This window comes from Schistocerca nitens, chromosome 7, assembly GCF_023898315.1.
Source record: "Schistocerca nitens isolate TAMUIC-IGC-003100 chromosome 7, iqSchNite1.1, whole genome shotgun sequence".
NCBI classification, from domain to species: Eukaryota; Metazoa; Arthropoda; class Insecta; order Orthoptera; family Acrididae; genus Schistocerca; species Schistocerca nitens.
In genome coordinates, this window is record NC_064620.1 from 631,425,400 (window position 1) to 631,448,198 (window position 22,799).

Here is a 22,799-nt window from a genome sequence, read left to right on the forward strand (position 1 = left end):
TCGCGCCACCAGAATCGTGTAGTCGACATCGAGTCGCACATTCGATATATGTCGTTAGAGGCCCGGACGTTCAATAGACAATTATTTTTGGAAATTACCCAAAAAAGTTGTAATAATTTTATTTGTACATAAGAAAATATTCGAACACATGACTTCAGACACATTAAATGGAATTTATTAACTAGTCAATTACGAATAGTTCAGTAGAAACATTTTTCCTTCGAATGAAAATATTAGAATATCTGCGATGTTATGTTCTGAAAAGACAAAATGAAAGGTAAATACTATATAGTAACAACGACGTGGTACAGTTATTCATTTACAGAAAGTTACCATACTTTTGCCAGCTATTTTCCCAACTAGTATCCTATGGTGAATCGACAATCGGAATCGGACATATCACGAGCAAAGTGTGTTATTTCTTTCCACTAAAAGATCTGGATGCAAATGTTTATGTTGTGATTTTTATAGGTGAGGAAAGTGCTAGCGGCTTTTGTGCCGAGGAGGAGTGGAATCGGTGAGGTATACCGAGGTATGAAAAAATTTCAGATAGGCTGTGTGAACAGCAAGTACAGATGTACAAATTTTTTTGTTGTTCAGTTGCGTAATGCCTGCTAACGTCAAAAACTCTTGATAGGAGACTGCAAACATAAAACAAAATTTGTGTGAAACATATTAACTAGCAGCGATCATTCATGCAAGTTCCCATGTAATCCCCGGAAAGTATGACATTTCTGGTAACCCATGTCTTCGTGAGTGTATTATACCTCGGGCTAAGGTTAGAAAACTAGCATATATATAGAACTGACGATGACTTAAGAGACAAGTGATGCTAAGCAAACAGCTTTTGTGATTACCATACCTTTTTGTTTTGAAAACATTGAACAATAAGCTAATGGAGTTTCACATCTCATGAATTTGTTGTTGTAATCTGGTTACTTTGGATATTGGCCGTGTTATGCAGGTGTATTTATTAGCTAGTGAATTGCCATTGCGTGGTTATCTCTAGGTGGATTAATATAGCATGTGTTGTTAATGTAACTAATTACACCAGTATTGCTGTTGCTTATAGAGTAGTTTCATTTTAAGTCCACTGATAATTCGTGTACACAGTGGTGAACCCTGTGAACTTGCGTACAGAATGCATTCATTTCAAAGATCCCACCACATTTAAGAAGGCGTACATTTGTGGGACATTAAGCTTGATATTGCTTTCTTCCACATGAGAAAGTCACTGATTACCATTGTGAATATCGGAAATCAACTGAAAATATGTGGAAGGGAGCTTAGGTGTCTCATAGAAAGACAACACTGTTTGAAAGCATTACATAAAATATTCAGCTTACTGAGGATGAGAGAGAAGTACAGGGGTAAAGTGTGTTAGTGACAATCTAGATATAACAGCTAAATTAAATAAAACATGTCTGATTCTCACTGGTGGGTGGGAAATTAGTGAAAGAAAATGTATTTATTTTTGTGACGTGTTGATATACAACAGGTAATTTATGACATATGATGAATAGGACTGTGAAGAGATAACTTGTGATGTATTTTTGCCTGTTTACTTAGAATGAACTGAAGAAAGAACGTGAAAACAGGTGCTACTTTCATACAAAATTAGCACCTGTGACCCTTTTAAAAATTTTCTTGATTAAAAAAAAATATATACACAATTGACATTAATGTGACATGAAATAGTTATGTTTGTGCCTGCAGACAGAAATATAAACGCTACATTTTGCTGGAGGACCAAGAATTTATAAACGGACTGCATAATGGTTTTGATGCATTCAGATTGCAATGAATGACGACAGGTATCAGTGAATCACTTACTATTCACAATTCAATATATATATATATATATATATATATATATATATATATATATATATATATATATATGTATATGTGTGTGTGTGTGTCATTGTTTAGCATACGAGCCGAGCAGGCCATAAGCTTATGACAGCAAACTGGCGGAGACTGCATACATCACTGTTCTCTCTCCCGCAGCAGCGAGTGTATCGTTAGGCACCTAGGATGGGTAGCCCGCTGATCATTGCCCCCCCCCCCCCCCCCTCTTTCAGATACAAATAACGGCAGAGGTCACATCACTCAGCAGTGACTTGGTCGAATGTAGCAACCAAATAGTCTGGTTGCCAAAGAAATATTAATTTCTTTTCAGAATACTGTAAGTAATGCATGTCATGGTAAACCATGATAGAGGACATGTGGACATACACATATCGTTGTCATTCAACTACCTGCTCTGTCAGTAGATATAGTTCGTAACTGGATCCTGAAAATCATGACTGCATAAACAAAAAATAGACAGAAACTTAAAAATAAAATTATACAATACACGAGTCTGCTGATGAAGTATACACAAAGAAAGGAAAATATACAAGGTTAAAAAAGGCAAAACATGAATATGCTGTTCTATTTTGCTTCACTACACTTGGTAAAGGGCGTAGTTTGCTGTTTGGTCTCTTGAAAACTGTTTTGGAGTGTGGAAACAGTGACTACTCACTTATGCCCATGGTGTACCCCTTCGATGATGACCAGCTTTCAGCAGAAACGTAGCACATTATATTCCCTTATTACAGCCAGTGTGATTAGTTGCAAATTCTGACTGGGGACCGTCCACTTGGCCCGCTGCGGCAGATGATTCAGGAAGTCAGATGACCAGCACTGCTGGAAGATGGGGAGCTCTTGCTGCAGTAGTTCCCACGTTGTGAGCAAGCTCAGGTTGGCTGTACCTTTATCTGGCTGAGGGATGGTTGACTGTGGTTACAATAAGGAAATGACTTGGGGTGAGGCCTTGGGGTTTAGCAGGACTGTAAGATAGATCTGTGAGTGGGCAAGAATTCAAGCAAGCCTCAAATTGCAAGTCAGCATTGTAAACACTTTGATCGTTAGATATATGATCCCATGATGCGTCTCAAGTGGAACTTACAATCAAACTATGGTGATGCTGGAGGAATGAAATGCTGGTTGATGCTTTCTTAATCTTGGATTGTTCTGCTGATGTGACAGAGAACTTTAGCTCTTTCTTGTGGCACCTTCGCAGATGCAGAAATGTTAGAGGTGTGTAGCACAGGCCTTGAAGTGATTTTTTCTTCAAGCCAGCTTACCCTCCCCCCACAGGCTGTTTTCTTGCATGTCTGCAGCAGACACTCATGACGTTGGACCAGCTAGGCTCTTCATTGTCAGTAAACGGTTCCATATGTCTTAAGTTTTCATACTCCCTCATAAACTCTGTGTAGCTTTCCTCACACTTTGATAGTGTTGCTAGTCTCTGTTCAGTCTGAGAGAAGCATTTTGATGCTGTGTGCAAAGAATCACTCAATCGATTTAACTCATCATGAAATGGAAGATGGGCAATGAATCTGCCTATAGAATCCCTCCTCCCATGTTCAGCAAAATGTGCTTCGTACTGTTCCTCTTCTTTCATCACTAACTTGATGTAATTATTCTGTCTTGGAGAATTTCTTCAAAAGTATTTGAACGCCAGGGCCACTTTTTACAAAGCGTGAAACGACAGGCTGCCTGTACAGACTGATGTGTTTATTGTGTGATAATGTCCTCATGTGGTCCAGCAGCCTAGTTCTGTCTCTTGAAGCACATGTGATCAGTTCCTCTGCAGATAGACCTAGACATTTTAATGTGTGGACAAAATTCTGCTGTTAGCAATACGTCAATCTTGTCAGATGACAAAAACTTTGGTTCAGGATGTTACAAATTTTACCAAGTTCCATGCATTGGGCTCAGTTGTATGTTCGGGCAAGGTGTCATTTATCTTCAGCAAAACTAAACATTCAACAGACAACAAGAAGATGCTTATGCAGAGCCCACTTGTACAGAGACACAATGTTTTGTTCGTGAGAGATTTGCACCTATTCCTTAAATAAGTACTTGCTGTGCCACCTTTGAAGTCTGAAGTGTTGTGTACATGCTTCTGATTTGAAGCATTACTGGGTAAAAGTGCACTTATGGTGTGCACGTTCATAATTTCCTAGGGTTCATAAATAGCATTAGTTGGTATTTTATTCTATTGTCAATTTTTTTATGCTGTTGTCATAATTTTTTGGCAAAATCAGAAATAAAACATACACTTAGGTTACTGCAATGATGAATGTACATCTTGGGCTAAGTTGCACATCAGTCTGTTATGGATATCAGATTCAGTGACTCTCATTGGCTACTATATACTGTCATGCAATTGGCTACAACCGTCAGAAACATATTGCCAACAGCAGGACACAAAGGAAGAGCTTAGCACTCCATAAGTGCACTTCAGCCTGTATTGCGAAAATCGATCTAAAAAAGCACAATAAGTTTTCCACTTACCTCTACTGTCTTGCAGCTTTATTTTCGCTGTTGGATGAAGCACTTGTTTGCCTGGTGTGACCTTCAGCGAACATCAACTCAATGTAATTGATTTGTTTTGTCATTGTATGTGTGTTGGGTGTCATTTGAGCAGTCCTTCCTTATTCCACCTTGTGCGCGTTGTGATTCTGCGCATAGTGTCAGTCTCGACAAGTAGCACAGCCAACAGATTTGCAGTAGGAAGCCCTGTGATTATTCGTCAGACAATTGTAGCAAACATTTTCCTGCACTACAATGTCTTTTGACTCTCTACATGTGGTGTGTCTGAATCTACTGCACTTGTGCAGCACATTAGGCTGATAGCACATGACACAAGCAGCACTAGCAGTGACATTAGTCTGTCTCAAATGCCAAAACTGTCTAGCATTGACGCACTGGGCTGTTTATTGTTGGGTGTGCCCTTATGTGGTGGTACTGTAGCCTTGACAATTTCTTATGATTTGCATTTGATTTCAAGGAATGTGCACTTTCTTTGAATGTCAGGAAGCTCTTTGAGCTCAAATTAGCTTCAGATCCTGATCTTAGAGACTTGTCATCCCTTTCTATGAGTGGCTGTTGCATAATGACATCTTGCAAAGAGGCATCTAGTTGTACTGCCATCAGTGCATGCACATTGCTTGAAGCATCATTCAGTAGTAGACGAAGTTCACTTGCACACATCTCTGTCATTGACAGTAGAAGTAACAGTTGCTTTAAATGCGCTGATGCAATCAATCGAGGATTGTTGTATCTATTGCAAACAAAGCAAAAGCTGCCTTAAAATTAGTGTTAATCATCAGAAGATGGCAGTTACATCGTGTGCTTCACCTGTTAATGAACTAAACAAATGATGACACTTAACAATTTCCTCCAATTGCTTATGACTTTGGATGAGACTTACAAAGATGCCTGCATTGCATTACATCACTGTCAAACAATGTGGCAGTTTTATGGCAGGCAACTTGGTGCTGTGTTTTTATACACTCAGAACAGACCCAGCATCTGGCAAAGAAAAAGACAGAGTAGCAATTCAGATGAATCACGCCAACACAGCGGACAAGGTTTCACCAGGTGCTGGATTCCTTATTTTTGGAGCTTTCTTTCTCCTCAGCTCATATCTCTTTCTTCAAACAATTAAAGCTATGACTGCATGCACATCATATTTCTCCATGATATTTGGCAACTGTTCTATCCTAACAGTAGTATCAGAGGTGTCTGGTATACCTGTTACGCCAGATTTGTTCACAATCTTTGTCTCATGAGACTCGCTTTCTCCACTGAGCATGAAGTTACGAATTCCTTTCTTACAATTTTGTTCACTGTAGAAAGCTAATGCTAGCACGCAGCAACAGAAGCAGCAGTTAGGATGAATGGAAATTACAGGAAGCAACATAGCCAGACTGGATACTCTGCTTACAGAAGTGTCATGTCGGTGCTGCTGGTTGCATCTACTTGTGGTTTCACGGAAAGTTGTCACTGCAGTTCTTCTGACAGATGGCTGCCACTGCACATTGCTTCACTGAATTCATCGCAGTCCGGCCCAGAAGAACCAAAGTGTTTACATCTGCAGACAGAACATAAACCAAATGTGTTATCGGAGGACGAGGAATTTAAAAGGACTGCATCAATTTTGGATCCATTCAGATTGCAGTGAATGTTGATAAGTGTTCACTTGATAAGAGAAATGCTTTCATCTACACAGCAGGCGACCATTCAGAGTTGGCATACAATGAATTGTGGAAAGTCTTGGTCACAATTAATTTGCATCTGAGACCTTCCACAGTTCATTGTGTGCCAAAATATACACATTCGCCTTTCAGTGTATGAGACACATGAGCCACTAGCTTGTGATAGTTGACTGACTGAGCCTGCATTCACAGCCGTTCTCTTCATTGCAGCTGCAAATATACCATTAGGCACCCTTAGATTGGTGACCTGCTGAGCATAGACACTCGGGCACAAATAACTTCAGAGAGGGCAGCGCTCTACAGTGACTCTATCAAATGTAGTGACCGAACAGTTATGTGTGTAATTGCTGCAGTTGAAAACAGAAACCAACGCAAAAGTTTCCAGCAAAATTAAGCCTTATTACTGAGGGAACAAGGCAAGCAGAATTATTTTGACATTTACTTAACTGAAAATGTCACTGATTCCATCAGTTGGTACTTCAGTTTCATTAGATCCCATTAGGAAGCAGGGCCTTCAGGAGTATAGAAAGAAGGACCAGAGGGAAGTATGGTGCTATCAAAATTGAATGTTATTAAAGTCTTACATACTACTCATAAATACAACAATGAAATTTAATAAAATAAACAGGAAACCTACTATTTTCTCAATTGTACTTTCTTTTTTTCTACTATTGCTTGCTTAATCATTATGAAAGGATATCCATTACCTGTAAAATTGAGGTAGGGTGGTTGGCTGTCACATAGCTTCGCGTGTTGAAATTACGGCCACTTCCCAAAGTAGGAAAAACTATTAACAAGCTATAGAACTGTCAGGACCCGTCCACAAGGATTAAAGATGGGTACATCTACATTTCCATCTACATGGCTAGTCTGCAAGTCACACCCAAGTGCCTGGCGGCAGGGGATCCATTGAGCCACCTTCACACTAATTCTCTGTTATTCCACTCTCGGACAGTGCATGGAAAATACAAACAGCTATATCTTTCTGTGCAAGCCCTGATATCCCTTATTTTACTATCATGATTGTTTCTACCTATGTAGGTTGGCATCAAAAAAATATTTTCATATTTGGAGGAGAAAGTTGATGATTGAATTGCTGCTGCACTGAAAAAGCCTTTGTTTTAATGATTTCCACCCCAAATCCTGTATCGTTTCCGTGATGCTCTCTTCCCTCTTTGTTGATGATACACAATTTGCTGCCCTTCTTTGAACTTTCTGGTTGTAGTATGTTAATCCTGTCTAGTAAGCTTCCCACACTGCACAGCAGTACTCCAAACGACGGCAGACAAGTGTAATGCAGGCAGTCTCTTTAGTAGATCTGTTGCATCTTCCGAGTGTTCTGCCAACAAACCATATTTCTTTCCAATTTAAGTTGTTCATAACTGTAATTCCTAGGTATTTAGTTATATCTATGGCCTTTACATTTGATTGATTTATCATGTAGCTGAAGTTCAACAGATTCCTTTTACCACCCGTGTGGATAACCTCACACTTTTCATTATTTAGGGTCAACTGCCAATTTTTGCACCATGCAGATAGCTTACCAAAATCATTTTGCAATTGTTTTTGATCTTCTGATGACTTAACCAGACATTAAATGACAGCATCATCTGAAAACAACCTAATACGGCTGCTCAGATTGTCTCCTAAATCATTAATATAGATAAGGAATGCAGAGGGCATTTAACACTACCTCGGGGAAAGGGAGAAATCAATTCAGTTTTATTCTATGAATGTCCTTCAGTTACTATGAACTGTGACCTCTCTGACAGGAAATCACGAATCCAGTCGTGTAACAGATGAATAATCAATTAGCGTGCAATTTCATTACAAGCTGCTTGTGAAGTACAGTGCCAAAAGCCTTCTGGAAATCTAGAAATATAGAATCAATTTGAAGTAACTTGTTGATAGGACTCAACACAAAGGTTAGATGGGAAGGAGTAGGAGGTCAAGGGTATCATATGTTTTGAAGAAGAGGAGAGCGAAGATGAAGGGTAACTGATAGAAAGGGTTAAGGTAGTACATTGGAAAACACTATCAGTCCAGAAAGGACAAGATAGAATGAGAAGTAAAGCTGGATTAAGAGGAAGAGAAAGGAAAAGTAAAACGAATAGAGGAATTAAGAACTGGAAGGAAAGCAGAAAAGACATGACAGGAGAGGGTGGGACGGGGGGAGTAAAACACAAAGGTACAGAAAAGAAAATAGAAAGAGTAAATAACTGAGTAAATGTGAAATATTATATATTAAATAAAGACAGGGCAAATTTACTACTGTAAAATGGGGGAAAAAAGGGAGGGGCATAAATTGAGGTTAACCCCAGGATTTTGGCAGGTGTAGGAATATGTTGGAGAGCAAGTTCCCTTCTCTGGAGTTGAGGGGAACCAGTGTGCTGTGCTGTGTATAGCTACTCAGGCGCCACACTGTACTCGGTAATGGGGTACTGTATGCCCCTATCTGGGCCGAGCTGCAGAAAATCTTCAAAAATCTCTAGGTCCATCACAACTGCCTACTTGGAACTCCTTAACACTTCCTGGCTCATGCATCCTTAACTTATACCTGTTTCCATAAATACCGGCCACCTCAGCTGCCATATTGTAATGGACTTCAAACTGCCTACAGGAAGCACCTCCAATCCATCAGAGCCTCTCATCCTACATAAACATGCCAACCACTTCCTAGAATGCACGAGCCCATATCTGTTCCGTTCCCACCTGGATCCCTCTCTTCCATATGACTCTCAGTCCTACGCTGTTGACTCTTAATGCTGGAACACCACAAAGGCGGCACATGACAAATGTCAGACAGGCTTGAAGTGTACTATATGCTTGGATATGCAACAGCATAGGTAGGAGTAACATCAACTACACCAGATATATGCAAAGAAATATTACACACTGGGTTTCTCGATAGTAAATACCATTCAGTTAGTTTGGTTTGGAGAAGATCATGTTGTGCCACATGTAAAAAGGAGAAGCAGGACAGGAATGGCACTTGTCATGACCGCTGTTTACAGTTACGGGATATTGCTGCTCATGACAGTCGGAATCCTGCAACTGCTGTGGGGAAATGAAATGGACAGCTTCAGGAAGACGAGGACTGGATACTGTACTGAACCAGTTACTCCGCACGATTGGTGCTCTTGTTGACAGACGCATCATTCACTCATCCGTGTGTGATTGTATTGCCGAGTCGCATGCTACGAGTTTATAAATGGGTTTGTTTTCAGCAGAACACGTATTTATATGGTCACTATGACAGTGTTTGGAGGACTGCAGATTGTCGACACGGTCACCGCAGTTGCAGCTTCCGTCAGCATGGCAGCCTGGAAGGCTGTACTCAGTGGTAGCACTGAGCATGGGAGTTGCGCCACTTCGGTTTTTCAGACAAAAACTGATTCTGTGTACAGAATTGCGATGGACGGACCTGTGTGACGAGGCTGCAGAGAAAACTGACATTACTAGATCACATTAGTCTCCATCGTGCACACCATTCACCTGGCGTGATGGTATGGAGTGCCATTGGCAATGCTACACAGTCACCTCCGATTCGTTGTAGCTGGTGTTTTGGACAGCAGATGTCACGTTTCTGACATATCGAGGCCAGCGGCTGTACTCTACCTTTGGCGTCTCCATATTGGTGCCCTCGGAGGAGGTAGCGCGAGACTGTGCGCTACGTTTGCCATCCCGACCTGCTTCAATACAGTGTGTGTTCGCCTGTCAGTGTGGTTGGCACGATCTCTCTGCATCTCACACTTTGAAAATGTCTGGTCGTAATTTGCTGAGACCAATGACTGTAGCAGTCTGGTCCCTTCAATCCCACAAACCAAACCACAATTTGCTGAGAGACTGTGATGCCATCACCATGACTCGTCAACTGTGGCTTATAGCTGCAGCAGTACAGAATGACATACCCAATTACACGTACCTGTCATCCGAGGTGAATGCAGCTCGGTGCCTGTCGAGGTTATTGCTGCTGTTGCTGACAGAGTTGGCAGCTGTATGCACTAAATTTCAAATCCTTATATCCGCAAATTTCATACAAATTTAATCGTGTATTTTTTCCCGCTATACTGCTTAGAGAACCAGTATTTGCAGCTGAATGCAGAACAGTTGTACTGCTGCTGACATACATTTCGCTTGAAGATTGTGAGAACTAGGGAAGAGAAATTGGGGCTCATATGGAGGCATACAGCAGTTGTTTTTCTTTCACTGTATTTGTGGGCAGAACGGGAAAGGACATAATGAGTAATAGAACGTGCTATGCTGTGCCTCACACAGTACAGTGGCTTGTGCAGTATGTATGTAGGTGAGCTGTATGTGCACCGTTAGTAAAGTTTCTTTGTTTTGCTATCCTTACGAACGTTGCAGTTTTAATGGCTAACGCTCAGTGTGCCTTACTGTAGACCTCAGCCGTAATGCTCACAGCAGTCTCCCTGAAACCTTGTTTATTGTCACATTAGTTTCTCTGAATTCCAGATATGAGAACTTCCTTTCCAACTTATTCTCACCCACCAACCTCCAGGGTTTAAACTCGGTTAACACCCCCTTTTTTTTCTTAATTTACTATGTTCCATCTTTATTATACTTTACTTTATATGTTCGTTTTTCCTCCTCTTTCATTTGGGTTTCCCTCCTCTCCGCCTCTTAACTTCCTACTAAATTTTACAGGGTGTTTCAAAAATGACCGGTATATTTGAAACGGCAATAAAAACTAAACGAGCAGCGATAGAAATACACCGTTTGTTGCAATGTGCTTGGGACAACAGTACATTTTCAGGCGGACAAACTTTCGAAATTACAGTAGTTACAATTTTCAACAACAGATGGCGCTGCAAGTGATGTGAAAGATATAGAAGACAACGCAGTCTGTGGGTGCGCCATTCTGTACGTCGTCTTTCTGCTGTAAGCATGTGCTGTTCACAACGTGCAAGTGTGCTGTAGACAACATGGTTTATTCCTTAGAACAGAGGATTTTTCTGGTGTTGGAATTCCACCACCTAGAACACAGTGTTGTTGCAACAAGACGAAGTTTTCAACGGAGGTTTAATGTAACCAAAGGACCGAAAAGCGATACAATAAAGGATCTGTTTGAAAAATTTCAACGGACTGGGAACGTGACGGATGAACGTGCTGGAAAGGTAGGGCGACCGCGTACGGCAACCACAGAGGGCAACGCGCAGCTAGTGCAGCAGGTGATCCAACAGCGGCCTCGGGTTTCCGTTCGCCGTGTTGCAGCTGCGGTCCAAATGACGCCAACGTCCACGTATCGTCTCATGCGCCAGAGTTTACACCTCTATCCATACAAAATTCAAACGCCGCAACCCCTCAGCGCCGCTACCATTGCTGCACGAGAGACATTCGCTAACGATATAGTGCACAGGATTGATGACGGCAATATGCATGTGGGCAGCATTTGGTTTACTGACGAAGCTTATTTTTACCTGGACGGCTTCGTCAATAAACAGAACTGGCGCATATGGGGAACCGAAAAGCCCCATGTTGCAGTCCCATCGTCCCTGCATCCTCAAAAAGTACTGGTCTGGGCCGCCATTTCTTCCAAAGGAATCATTGACCCATTTTTCAGATCCGAAACGATTACTGCATCACGCTATCTGGACATTCTTCGTGAATTTGTGGCGGTACAAACTGCCTTAGACGACACGGCGAACACCTCGTGGTTTATGCAAGATGGTGCCCGGCCACATCGCACGGCCGACGTCTTTAATTTCCTGAATGAATATTTCGATGATCGTGTGATTGCTTTGGGCTATCCGAAACATACAGGAGGTGGCGTGGATTGGCCTCCCTATTCGCCAGACATGAACCCCTGTGACTTCTTTCTGTGGGGACACTTGAAAGACCAGGTGTACCGCCAGAATCCAGAAACAATTGAACAGCTGAAGCAGTACATCTCATCTGCATGTGAAGCCATTCCGCCAGACACGTTGTCAAAGGTTTCGGGTAATTTCATTCAGAGACTACGCCATATTATTGCTACGCATGGTGGATATGTGGAAAATATCGTACTGTAGAGTTTCCCAGACCGCAGCGCCATCTGTTGTTGAAAATTGTAACTACTGTAATTTCGAAAGTTTGTCTGCCTGAAAATGTACTGTTGTCCCAAGCATATTGCAACAAACGGTGGATTTCTATCGCTGCTCGTTTAGTTTTTATTGCCGTTTCAAATATACCGGTCATTTTTGAAACACCCTGTATATACACTATTCATTCCACTTCTTGTTTCTTGTTCTCTCTAATCTATCCTTACTTCTTACTTTGTGCCATGACCTCTGCATGCGAACTGACACAGAACTTAACAGTTTGCTGTCTTTGACCTCCTTTCTCCGACAGCTCCCCATTCATCTCATTCTCCCTTCATCCTCACAACAGAGAGGTTGCTCTTGACCTGGAGTCTGACTGACCTCACCTTTCCTTCCTGGGCTATCAGTCGCTCATCTCTGAAGAAGGAAATTTCAGTTCCAGAAAAAAAAGGAAGTGTGTGTGTGCGCGTGCGTGCGTGCGTGCGCGCGCGCGCGCATGTGTGCCCTAATAACATACAGTGGAACCTCGCATAGGAAGTATAATTCATTCCAGAATCTTACTCATAGTGCAAAACACTCGTTAAATTAAATAATTAATCCCATATAAATTAACCTAAAATATGATAATGCGTTCTGTGCAGAAAAATACTAAAAGTTTTCTTTTACGATGCAACTGATTCCCGTGCTTTCAGCATTCCTCTTATTGCACCAGAAGATTGCTGCTTTCCTGTTACTGCCTCATCCTCTGAAGAACTCCTCTCCACAGTGTCCTCTTATGAAACACACTGAAACCTCATAAGCTCTTTGGTGGTCTTTTCTTGGCTGTGATGTTCCACAAACTCAATGACATCATTGTTATCCACTTCTAGTCACACGGTCTCGGCCATCTCGTTGACTACAAGCTCGACAGGTACTGACTCAAATGCCTCGGAGTCACATATGACAATGCAATCCGGCCAAAGCTCCTTCCGAGCAGGAGTGAGAGTTCTCTCAGTAACCCCTTCCCACACCTTTTCGATCATCTTGACACAGACAATGATGTCAAAGTGATATTCCCAACACTCAGCTGTAGATATGCAGACCTACATCAAATCTTTTTTTTCCCCCCAAAGTCGAATGGCATCTGGTGCGGTACTGCTCTCAGTAATAAGCTCTGTACAATCAAGGAGTCTATGGCGGCTTGGCGCTCTTCCTTCTGCTCCTCTCAGAAGTAGTCCACTGTCCTATTCCGTCCACGCATTGGTCATACCACGCCCACCCATTGTTTCCTCCTACGTAACGAACTACCCTCATAATGTGGTTGTGGAGCCAGACTGACTATATCCCACATATTGGTGGAATGTCCTCTTCTTTCGGCCCTTCATACTAAGCGTAGTCTTCCAGATTACTTAATTTTAATATTATCAGATGATTCGTGAATGGTTGAACTGGTTCTCAGTTTTCTGCATGAAAGTGTTGTTTTTTTTCCCAGGTGTAAAGTTTTCCTTTACCACTGGAGCAGGGACAGGGTGCTTGTGGTTGGGGCCTCTCTTCTGATGTCCCTGCTGTTTATTCCCATAACTGCCCTCAATTAATCATTCAGTATTTCCAAAACCCTCTGGGAGTGTGATTGGTAGCTTCAGTCAACTCAAAGCAATGCTCGATGAGTACGTCAGTGTAGAGCTTCTTAGTTAGAAAATCTGCTGGTCCATAGGCATGAGTAACGGAGGCAGGAATTGACCCTTGATGAATTGAAATTCTTCAAGGAGATGGTCTTAGTAGGCCTGGAGAATGGGTAGGAGCATTGTCTGTAACAAGCAAGACTTGGAGTGGCAGATTCATCTCAAGCAAATATTTTTTCACTGAAAGACCAAACACCCCATTGATCGAATCACAAAAAACATAAACAAGCAGTGGTTTAATTTTCAAATCACTGCTAGCATTGGCATAGAATAGCATTGTGAGATGGTCTTTCAGTGGCTTGTGACCAGGTAGTGCATTCTCCTTTACTATTATAAAGGTATGCTTCAGCATCATTTTCCAGAATAGACCCGTCTCGTGACAGTTAAGAACCTATTGTGGCAGATAACCCTCAGGCTCTACGAGCATCTTGAAATTGCTGACGACGTTCGCTGCTGCCTTTATGTCGGACCTGCCTGCTTTGCTGTGTCTCACAGTGCTGTGGATGCCAGTTGTTCTCTTAGACTTGTGGAACCATTCATGGCTTCCCCTAAAACACTTCTTCGGCTCATTGTGATCCTGGTGTCTTCTTAATGAGATTGGCAGAAATCATTCTCGCCATCTCACAAATGATGTTCTTTTGACATCATCCAGAATATGAAACCAATGTTTAGATACTCTTTTCACTCCCTTTGAAGTGTCTATTTCTCTACTCTTGTCAGTGTTCTCAAAGATTGCAAGTAATTGGTGTGTTGTATATGTATGTTCACTGTACTTCTAGTTTTCTGTTGAGTTTAGGCAGATATTACTTGCTCTGTGTGTCTTGTCTGCTTGTTAAGGACATATGGCATAAGACCAAGATCTTTATTTTGAGTCTCAGACAAATAGGCAGTGGCTACAAGAAAATTATTTTTATACTTATTCTCTACGGTTGCATAAATATCAATGTACCAGAAAGCAGTATGTTTTAATGCCCACAAATTACATTAAGGAGTAAATTTAAAGGGAAACAAATGTGTTTCAGAGGCCTCAATACTATGTTGAGTGACACATTTCACACAATAGACTATGTTTATAAGTTGTTCTTGATGAATGCTTTACTTGCTTCAGCTACACAACGGAGAATGTATTCCATCAGATACTGTAGAGTGAAATATGAGAAACAAGCTATGAAAAGCTCATTTTCTTAGTCAGCAAGTGTCTAGTGAACAACATGATACATAAATATGTTCTTTGAAATGTGCCTTCATATGCTGTGCATATGGTGTTCGGTTTAAAGTTATTTGCCTGCTCCACGATCGCGATTGCGACCTCTTGCTTTAATGTAGAATGAATGAGTTTTGCAGTTATACATCATTATAGAACCTTTGTATATAAACAGTGGAAAGTCCAGGATGGAATAACAGCAGCAGTATGGAAAGGATAGACTAATACTCACCTTGTAGAGGCGGCATTGAGTCACAGACAGCCACAACCATAAAGAAAGTCCTTCCTCAGAAGTAGAAAACAAACACAAAAACACACACACAAAACCATATTATTACACATTTACCAACTCGCAACTGAACTCACTTTTCCTTGTGGATGACATCGGAAGTTCACTGAGGCTTTTTGCGGATGAAGCTGTGGTATATCGAGAGGTTGTAACAATGGAAAATCGTACTGAAATTCTGGAAGATCTGCAGCGAATTGACGCATGGTGCAGGGAATGGCAATTGAATCTCAATGTAGACAAGTGTAATGTGCTGTGAATACATAGAAAGAAAGATCCCATATCATTTAGCTACAATATAGCAGGTCAGCAACTGGAAGCAGTTAATTCCATAAATTATCTGCGAGTACACATTAGGAGTGATTTAAAATGGAATGATCATACAAAGTTGATCATTGGTAAAGCAGATGCCAGACTGGGATTCACTGGAAGAATCCTAAGGAAATGCAATCCGTAAACAAAGGAAGTAGGTTACAGTACGCTTGTTTGCCCAATGCTTGAATACTGCTCAGCAGTGTGGGATCCGTACCAGATAGGGTTGATAGAAGAGATAGAGAAGTTCCAACGGAGAGCAGCGCGCTTCATTACAGGATCATTTAGTAATCGAAAGCGTTACGGAGATGATAGATAAACTCCAGTGGAAGACTGAAGGAGAGACGCTCAGTAGCTCGGTATGGGCTTTTGTCGAAGTTTCGAGAACATACCTTCACCGAGGAGTCAAGCAGTATATTGCTCCCTCCTACGTATATCTCGTGAAGAGAGCATGAGGATAAAATCAGAGAGATTAGAGCCCACACAGAGGCAAACCGACAATCCTTCTTTCCACGAACAATACGAGACTGAAATAGAAGGGAGAACTGATAGAGGTACTCAAGGTACCCTCCACCACACACCGTCAGGTGGCTTGCGGAGTATGGATGTAGATGTAGATTGTGGACTACAGTACTGGTCAGCATGTCGCCACAGTCAAGACCTGATATTCACATTCATTGGCTTTCCCAATTCACATCCAGACTGTTACCTTCCATCCTAAGCTAGAGTGTGCGGTACGCAACCGATCAATGTGTCACCACAATTTGTAGCGGTGCACCCATGCAATCTGCCACCACAGCATACGTATCTGGCTCCAGCAGCAGCTGGCCGAAGCGGTTGTGCCATCATTGCCTGCAGCCGTGCTCAGGCCGGCAAATACAAACATGTTGGGCCCCTGGCAGGGGGGCCTCATCCAATTGCATCTTCTCAGTCGTACCCAAATGTTCTCGAGTCGTACCAGCTCCGTGATGGTGTGCATTCAGTTCTCAGTTATAGGACTCTGTACTTGTACAATTAATACTTGTGTTAATGTTTCACTAACTTTCTCATTATCTGGCACGCAATTACCAGCGAACACAATTTTGTGTATGTAGTGGTTGTCAGTAAAGAATGCAGATATAGTAGTTTTGATGAAGAGGTAGTTCATTCAGTGTGTGTCTTCTGCAAGCGAAATGGATCAGGCATTAGTTCGATAGATGCAGCAGCGACAGCTTGAGCACCAACAGCAGGAGTTAGACTTGTTTCATTAGTTATGTATAAATTCGCTGGGAACAACGCATCCCCCCCCCCCCTCCCCCAGGTCTCTGCTGCATATATGCGAATCTGCCCCCTCTCAGTTCGTCCACTATTCCAAGAAGCAAAGGAAGATTGGGACACACACACACACACACACACACACACACACACAAAAGGCACAGTGTCTGCTGCAGCATTATTTCAGGTAGAGGATCCATCACTGCAAAAAGCTTTCACCTAAAACATTTTATTTGCTTCGAAAACTTGCCCCCATTGAAAGGCCCATCAGTGTTGTTATTTCTGAAATATGACTTCCTTAGTGGTTATTATCTTAAACAAATACACATGGTGGTTTTCCATATGGAGGTCCACCACCAGCAGCAGCAGCAGAAGAAACCGGTCCAGTTCTGACAAGCGTGTGTAGCCAACCTCTGTGGGCTAAGTAGGAAGTGTAAATTTGTGTGCGCTCACTGCCAACCCTCTTGTGCCGATTCTCTGATTTGCAACATTGTTGTTCATTCTGCGCCAGACAGAGAGGCCCATCAGGAGGCATTGCATTTAGATCATCCAGAGTGTCACCAGCTGTGTATGAACAGTTTGAGGATGTCATGGATGTTGCGTCTGTGCGCTCGTTGGCACAATATCAGCGGCATTCCCTGATGCCCACAGTTTGATCTCCAATTTATTTAGGTCACAATCAGCAGTTGCTGTTTTCCACTGCAGTTTCCCGTCGTGCCCTGATTGTTTGTGTGTACACTCGTGGCACTGCTGCCCACATAGACGTGCTGTGTGTGGCCACTTCCTGTAAACAAAGCCCTGTTTGCCTCGATGTGTCATTGCTACCTGTGCAGCAGAGCTTTGGATGTGGGTCTGAAGTTCACAGAAGGGCACAGTGTTGCACCAGTCCATGACTGACAGCTCAACATCCCCAGCAAGATTTATATTATGCTGTTGATTCAGCTACAACATTCCATTTCCAGGTTGACACCGGGTCCTCTGTGCCCCTCGTGACCTGGGAACATATCATTGTCTGGGTTGACCACCTGTCTCCTCCGCAAATCATGGTTTGGTTGGTTATGGAAACAAGCCCATTCCTGCTGAAGGAGAGTTCATGTTAGACATGGAGTATCAACTTGTCATGAGGACAATCACGTCTTTTGGCAGTAGACAGTGCCACATTAGAGAAAATTTTGGTTTTCAAATTCGAGATGTGGTCCATCTCGGTTTCCAACTTCATTCCGTTCCAGGAAGTGGATGACTTCTGCCATGAGGTTGGTATCTTGCTTTCCTCTAGTTTGGGGAAGTTAAAGGATTTTAAGGCACACATAACCCGCAAACCAATGTCCAGAACTAAAAGTTGTCATGAACAGCCTCTCCTGTTCACCCTAAGATCAGCAGTCAAGGAGTAACACAACAGGTTCCAGAGTCTGGGTATCGTTGAACCAGTTCCCTCTAGCCAATCGGCTATGCCATTGGTTGTCATTCACAAATCTTCAGGGTCACTTCGTTTGTATGGAGATTTCAAATCCACCATTAGTGGTCGCTGTCTAGCGAATGTGTTTCAAAAATTGATTTCACAATGGTGTATCTACAGCTCCGTCTGGGTTCCCATCCCAACAGACTATGGTTCTCAACACTTGTTCAGGTTGTACCGTCACACATGCTTGCCGTTTGGCTCTGAGAGTGCCCCTGCTATTTTTTGGCAATTCTTAGAACAGTTCATATGCGACCTCCCATGTTGTGCAAACTATCTGGATGATATTCTCATCACAGGGTCCTCATGGCAGGAACCTATTGACAAACTTCTGTATCTTTTCACTAAACTGCAAGAGACAGGCCTTAAGTGAAACCTGTGGAAGTCCAAGTTGTTTTTCCCCCAGACAGAAGTAGAGTATTTCCTAAACCACAAAGCCTGAAAGAACTCAAGCTTTCCTAGGAGAAGTCTGTTATTATTCAAAATTCATCCCCAGTATGTCAGACTCATTCATCCCATAAACAGTTTGCAGAAGAAAGGTGTGTCTTTTGTGTTTTCAGTGAACTGTGACAAGGCATTTGTCCACATCAAGTCCTTGCTAATTAATGTCTTCTCCATATCTTGCTACCTTTGCACCCAGTAAACAGCTGGTTTTTGTCACAGACATATCCCAGTATGGACTTTGGGCAGTTTTGTCTCACAGCGAAGCTGATGGATTTGAGCAACCTCTGGCATATGCTTCAACGATGTTGACCACAGCTCATTGCAGTTATTCACAAATACAAAAGGAAGTGTTGGTGATTGGCTACACAGTCTACAAGTTCCACTTTTTCTTTATGAAAACAAATTCCTTCTCATCACTGACCACTGCTTGTGGCACCTTACGGCCACATTCGTTTGTGGTAAGGATTCATATGAAGTCTGCATTATCACCACACTGTTTGTGTGGTCCTGGATTCTTGTTCGTCTCCACCATAACCACTGAAGCAAAAACTGCATGAAAATATTAGTGAGGCAACACATTTTGTCTACTGGCTCGGCATTGCTTGAAAAGCTTATCTGCAGATGCAAAGTGTGAGATCCACATCAATTTTGTAGGTCCTTCCTGTAATTCCACGTTGTTAGTAGTGGTCGATTCACTGTCAAACTATCCATATGACATGCCCTCCACTTCAGGAGATGCTACTGTGCGGATTCTTATGCAGATTTTTGTGATCGAAAGATTGCCACTGGCAGTCATCTCTGATAATGGCCCACAATTTGCTTTGGCATTCTTCCGAAATTTCTGCATCCAGAATGGTATTATTCACCTCCCATCTGCACCATTTCACCTCCAATTGAATTGTGAGGCACAATATATGGTTGCATACATTTAAGACACCATTAGCAAACTACTTGGTGGACTTGTCTGCTGATAAAGCATTGCCTCTGCTCCTAAGCACCTACAGGACCACCCCTCTGTAAGACTATAGCTCAGCAGAGGTTCCACATAGCCAACAAATCCAGATACTGTTCCATCCTATGCCACGGCCTGTGGCGCGGCTGTGCCCTTCACAATATGCCGTGGGCGATGCCATCTGGGTGTGTGTGCTAGTCAGTGACCGGGATGGGCACCGGCTACGATTTGGGAGATGCCGAGTGTAGTAGCCACCAGAAAGATCGCGGGAGGCGCACATTGGCACGGCGCGTCACGGGCGGTAGTTGCCACAAGTAGAGTCCCATCCACCAGAGGGCACGCGAGAATTCGGACGCGACCTCTGCTGGCGTAACAACAAGAACAACAACGACAACTCCGGCAGCACGGGCCGTGCCCAGTGAGTTAACATGGGGCATGCCTAGGACACAGTCCCGGTCTACGCTAAGTGAAGTGCGACGTAACGTGAACAGTGTTACTACACCGAGTTGCCGAATGTTCACTGTGGACATCGGCAGGGTGTCACTATCCTGGCATCGGAGTCAACTACACCGTCGGTGAGGCAACAGTCCACCACAGCCGCAGTGGATGCCGTCGGAGGGTCCTCCCACAGGTGCCGCGTCCTACCGAGGGCCGGGCACTACGGAGACTCCTCCGTCGCACGTGCCAGTAGCCGACGGAGAGACGGAACTGCTGCCCCGCACCCTCTACCACTGTGTGACGGTGGCTGCCCGGATGCCACCCAGTCTTCAGAGCACCGGACAGACATTCTCTTATCGTCGCTACCTCCTTCTCTCGCTGCTACGCGGTCCACAGACTCCCTCACACGTGGGGTCACCACTACAGCCGTCGCACCGTCGTCTGGGACACTCCTGCCTCGTGAGGCCGGAGGCAGCTGATAGCCAATCTCTGTGATGGCAATGCCTCTTCAGATGTGTAGGGGCCAACGGAAGTCAATGATGAGCAGTGCAGCTGCTGTCGCCATCGTTGGGTCACCTGGGCAGATCTGGTGTCTTTCTTGGCACTGACGCCTGCAGCACTGGCTCCACAGCAGCCTGCCACCACAGTGTTTGTACCCAGTGCCAGTGGCAGTGGCAGCTAGGTAAAGCAGGTGCACCACTGCTGCCTGCCAGGAAATACACACACATTGGGCCATTGCTAGTGGGGCCTCATCCACTCGTGTCTTCTCGGCAGTAAGCTAATGTTTGCCAGTCGGACCAGATCTGTGCCTGTGTACGTCGAGTTGTCAGTGATAGGAGTCTGTACTTGTATAGTTAATAGTTGTGTTAATGTTTCTCTGACCTTGTCGTTTTAGGCGAGCAGTTTTCAGCTGACGTGATTTTGTATATGTAGTGGTTATCGGTAAAGAGTGTAGGTACAACACGACATATATTCTAGAAACTAATGTAGACACACAAGAATTATTGTCTGCATTCTGCCAATTTTCTGTTTTCTGTATCACACCATTATTATGTTATGGGATGAAGACGATATTTGGTATTCGTAGGTTCAGTTGACGTGAAGGAATTACCGAGCAGATACAATTTCGGTCTGTACTTGAAGTTAATTTTACCATCTGTTAAATTATTTACGTTACTGGGTAAGTGGTCAAAAATTTTTGTGGCTGAGTGTCTCACTTATTTCTGTGCTACACTAAGACTTCGTGAAGGATAATGCGAGCCATTTCTCCACTCAGTGACAGTTACTTCAAGTTTGATTTGTTATATGCGTTGCCTGCACCGGGATGAGCTCACTAATGCGCGCCTACTCACATCTGAGCGTTTGGTGCCTGTATAGGAAGGTGGTGATGGAGCTACACACTTGTGCAACCACACGGTGTACAAACAGCTACCATCTTCCGACAGTGGTTGCCAGGCGAATGCCCTCCCTGCGGTTCCGGGGGTTAGAATAGGCCCGAAGTATTCCTGCCTGTCGTAAGAGGTGACTAAATGATGATGGTCCCCTGTTGAGTTTGACCACCATTTTTCAAAATGTTCCCGAAGAGCGAGCCAATTGGGGAAGGGCGCCTTACGTGGTGCATCGTGTCCCTCGTGCGCTGAGACCTATTGCATCCTTCGTTGATGTGGATCTGAACTTCTGCTCATTCTCCAACTGTTGGGTGATGTCACCCTCCTGGATGCGTATTTTTCCATCAACTGTTCAGTATCGTCTTCTACGCTGATGATGAGAATGGACTTATTTGCTTAGTTGCACCTGATATCCAGCACGGTAGCCAGTCTGTTGTGGTGGGGCCGCCACATAATAGCTTAAATATGGTGCAGGGTATCATATTTCACAGGGACCTTCTTTTGCAGTCCGACGATGAGCTGCGTGCCAATTTAGAATGGCAAGGTGTACATTTCGTTCAGCATGTCCACCTGGGTCCGAGGGATAATCAAGTTGCCACCAGTGCCTTCATCTTGGCCTTCGAAGGTGATACTTTACCCGAGGAGGTAAAGGTGATGGTTTACCGCTGTGATGTGAAACCCTGTATCCCTCCCCCAGTGCGGTGCTTTAAATGTTTAAAGCTTGGTCATACGTCTTCCCGCTGTATTTCCAGTGCCACATGTCGAGATGGCGGACGCCCATCACATCCCAATACTCCATGTGCCCCGCCTCGCATCTGTGTCAACTGCGGAGAGCACCATTCGCCCTGCTTGCCAGACTGCAGGATTCTCCAGAAAGAAAGGAAAATCGTGGAGTACAAGACCCTGGACCGACTGACCTACACTGAGGCTAAGAGGGAATTTTAATGCCTACATCGTGTACAAGCTCCGCCAACCTCAGTCACCTCTCAGAGCCGGAAGATTACACCTGTCCCCTTGATGGTGGGAGCCACTTTCCTCCCTGTTGCTCCTGCACCACCTACTTCAGGAACAAACCCCCCCACCCCCACCCCCTCCGCTCCCCCAACCATCGGGGACGTCCATCCCCGCTTCCCACTTCTAAGTAGGAGAAGCGTATAACTTCTTTGGCTGCTCTCACTAGGAAGGTATCCCTTGAGTCGCTCCCTTCCCAGGTTTCTGCTAGTGGGAAAGATAACACCCGCCAGTGGCTGAAGAGCCCAAAAGCAGCTGGTCACAGGGCTTCACGATCATCCTCAGTCCTGGAGACTGAA

The 22,799-nt window shown here is 43.6% G+C and overlaps 1 protein-coding gene across 4 annotated transcripts in view; it reads left to right on the top strand.

The window, feature by feature from the left end:
- Positions 1-305: 305 nt before the first annotated feature.
- LOC126194901 (zinc finger protein 594-like) overlaps positions 306-22,799 on the top strand; it is an 89,539-nt gene continuing 67,045 nt past the window's right edge. For 2 of the 4 annotated variants that reach the window (XM_049933258.1, XM_049933257.1), the window contains exon 1: positions 306-532. The gene's annotated coding sequence lies outside the window, so the exon portion shown is untranslated. The remainder of the gene's footprint in view (positions 533-22,799) is intronic. The other 2 variants (XM_049933255.1, XR_007538524.1) reach the window with 2 other exon arrangements.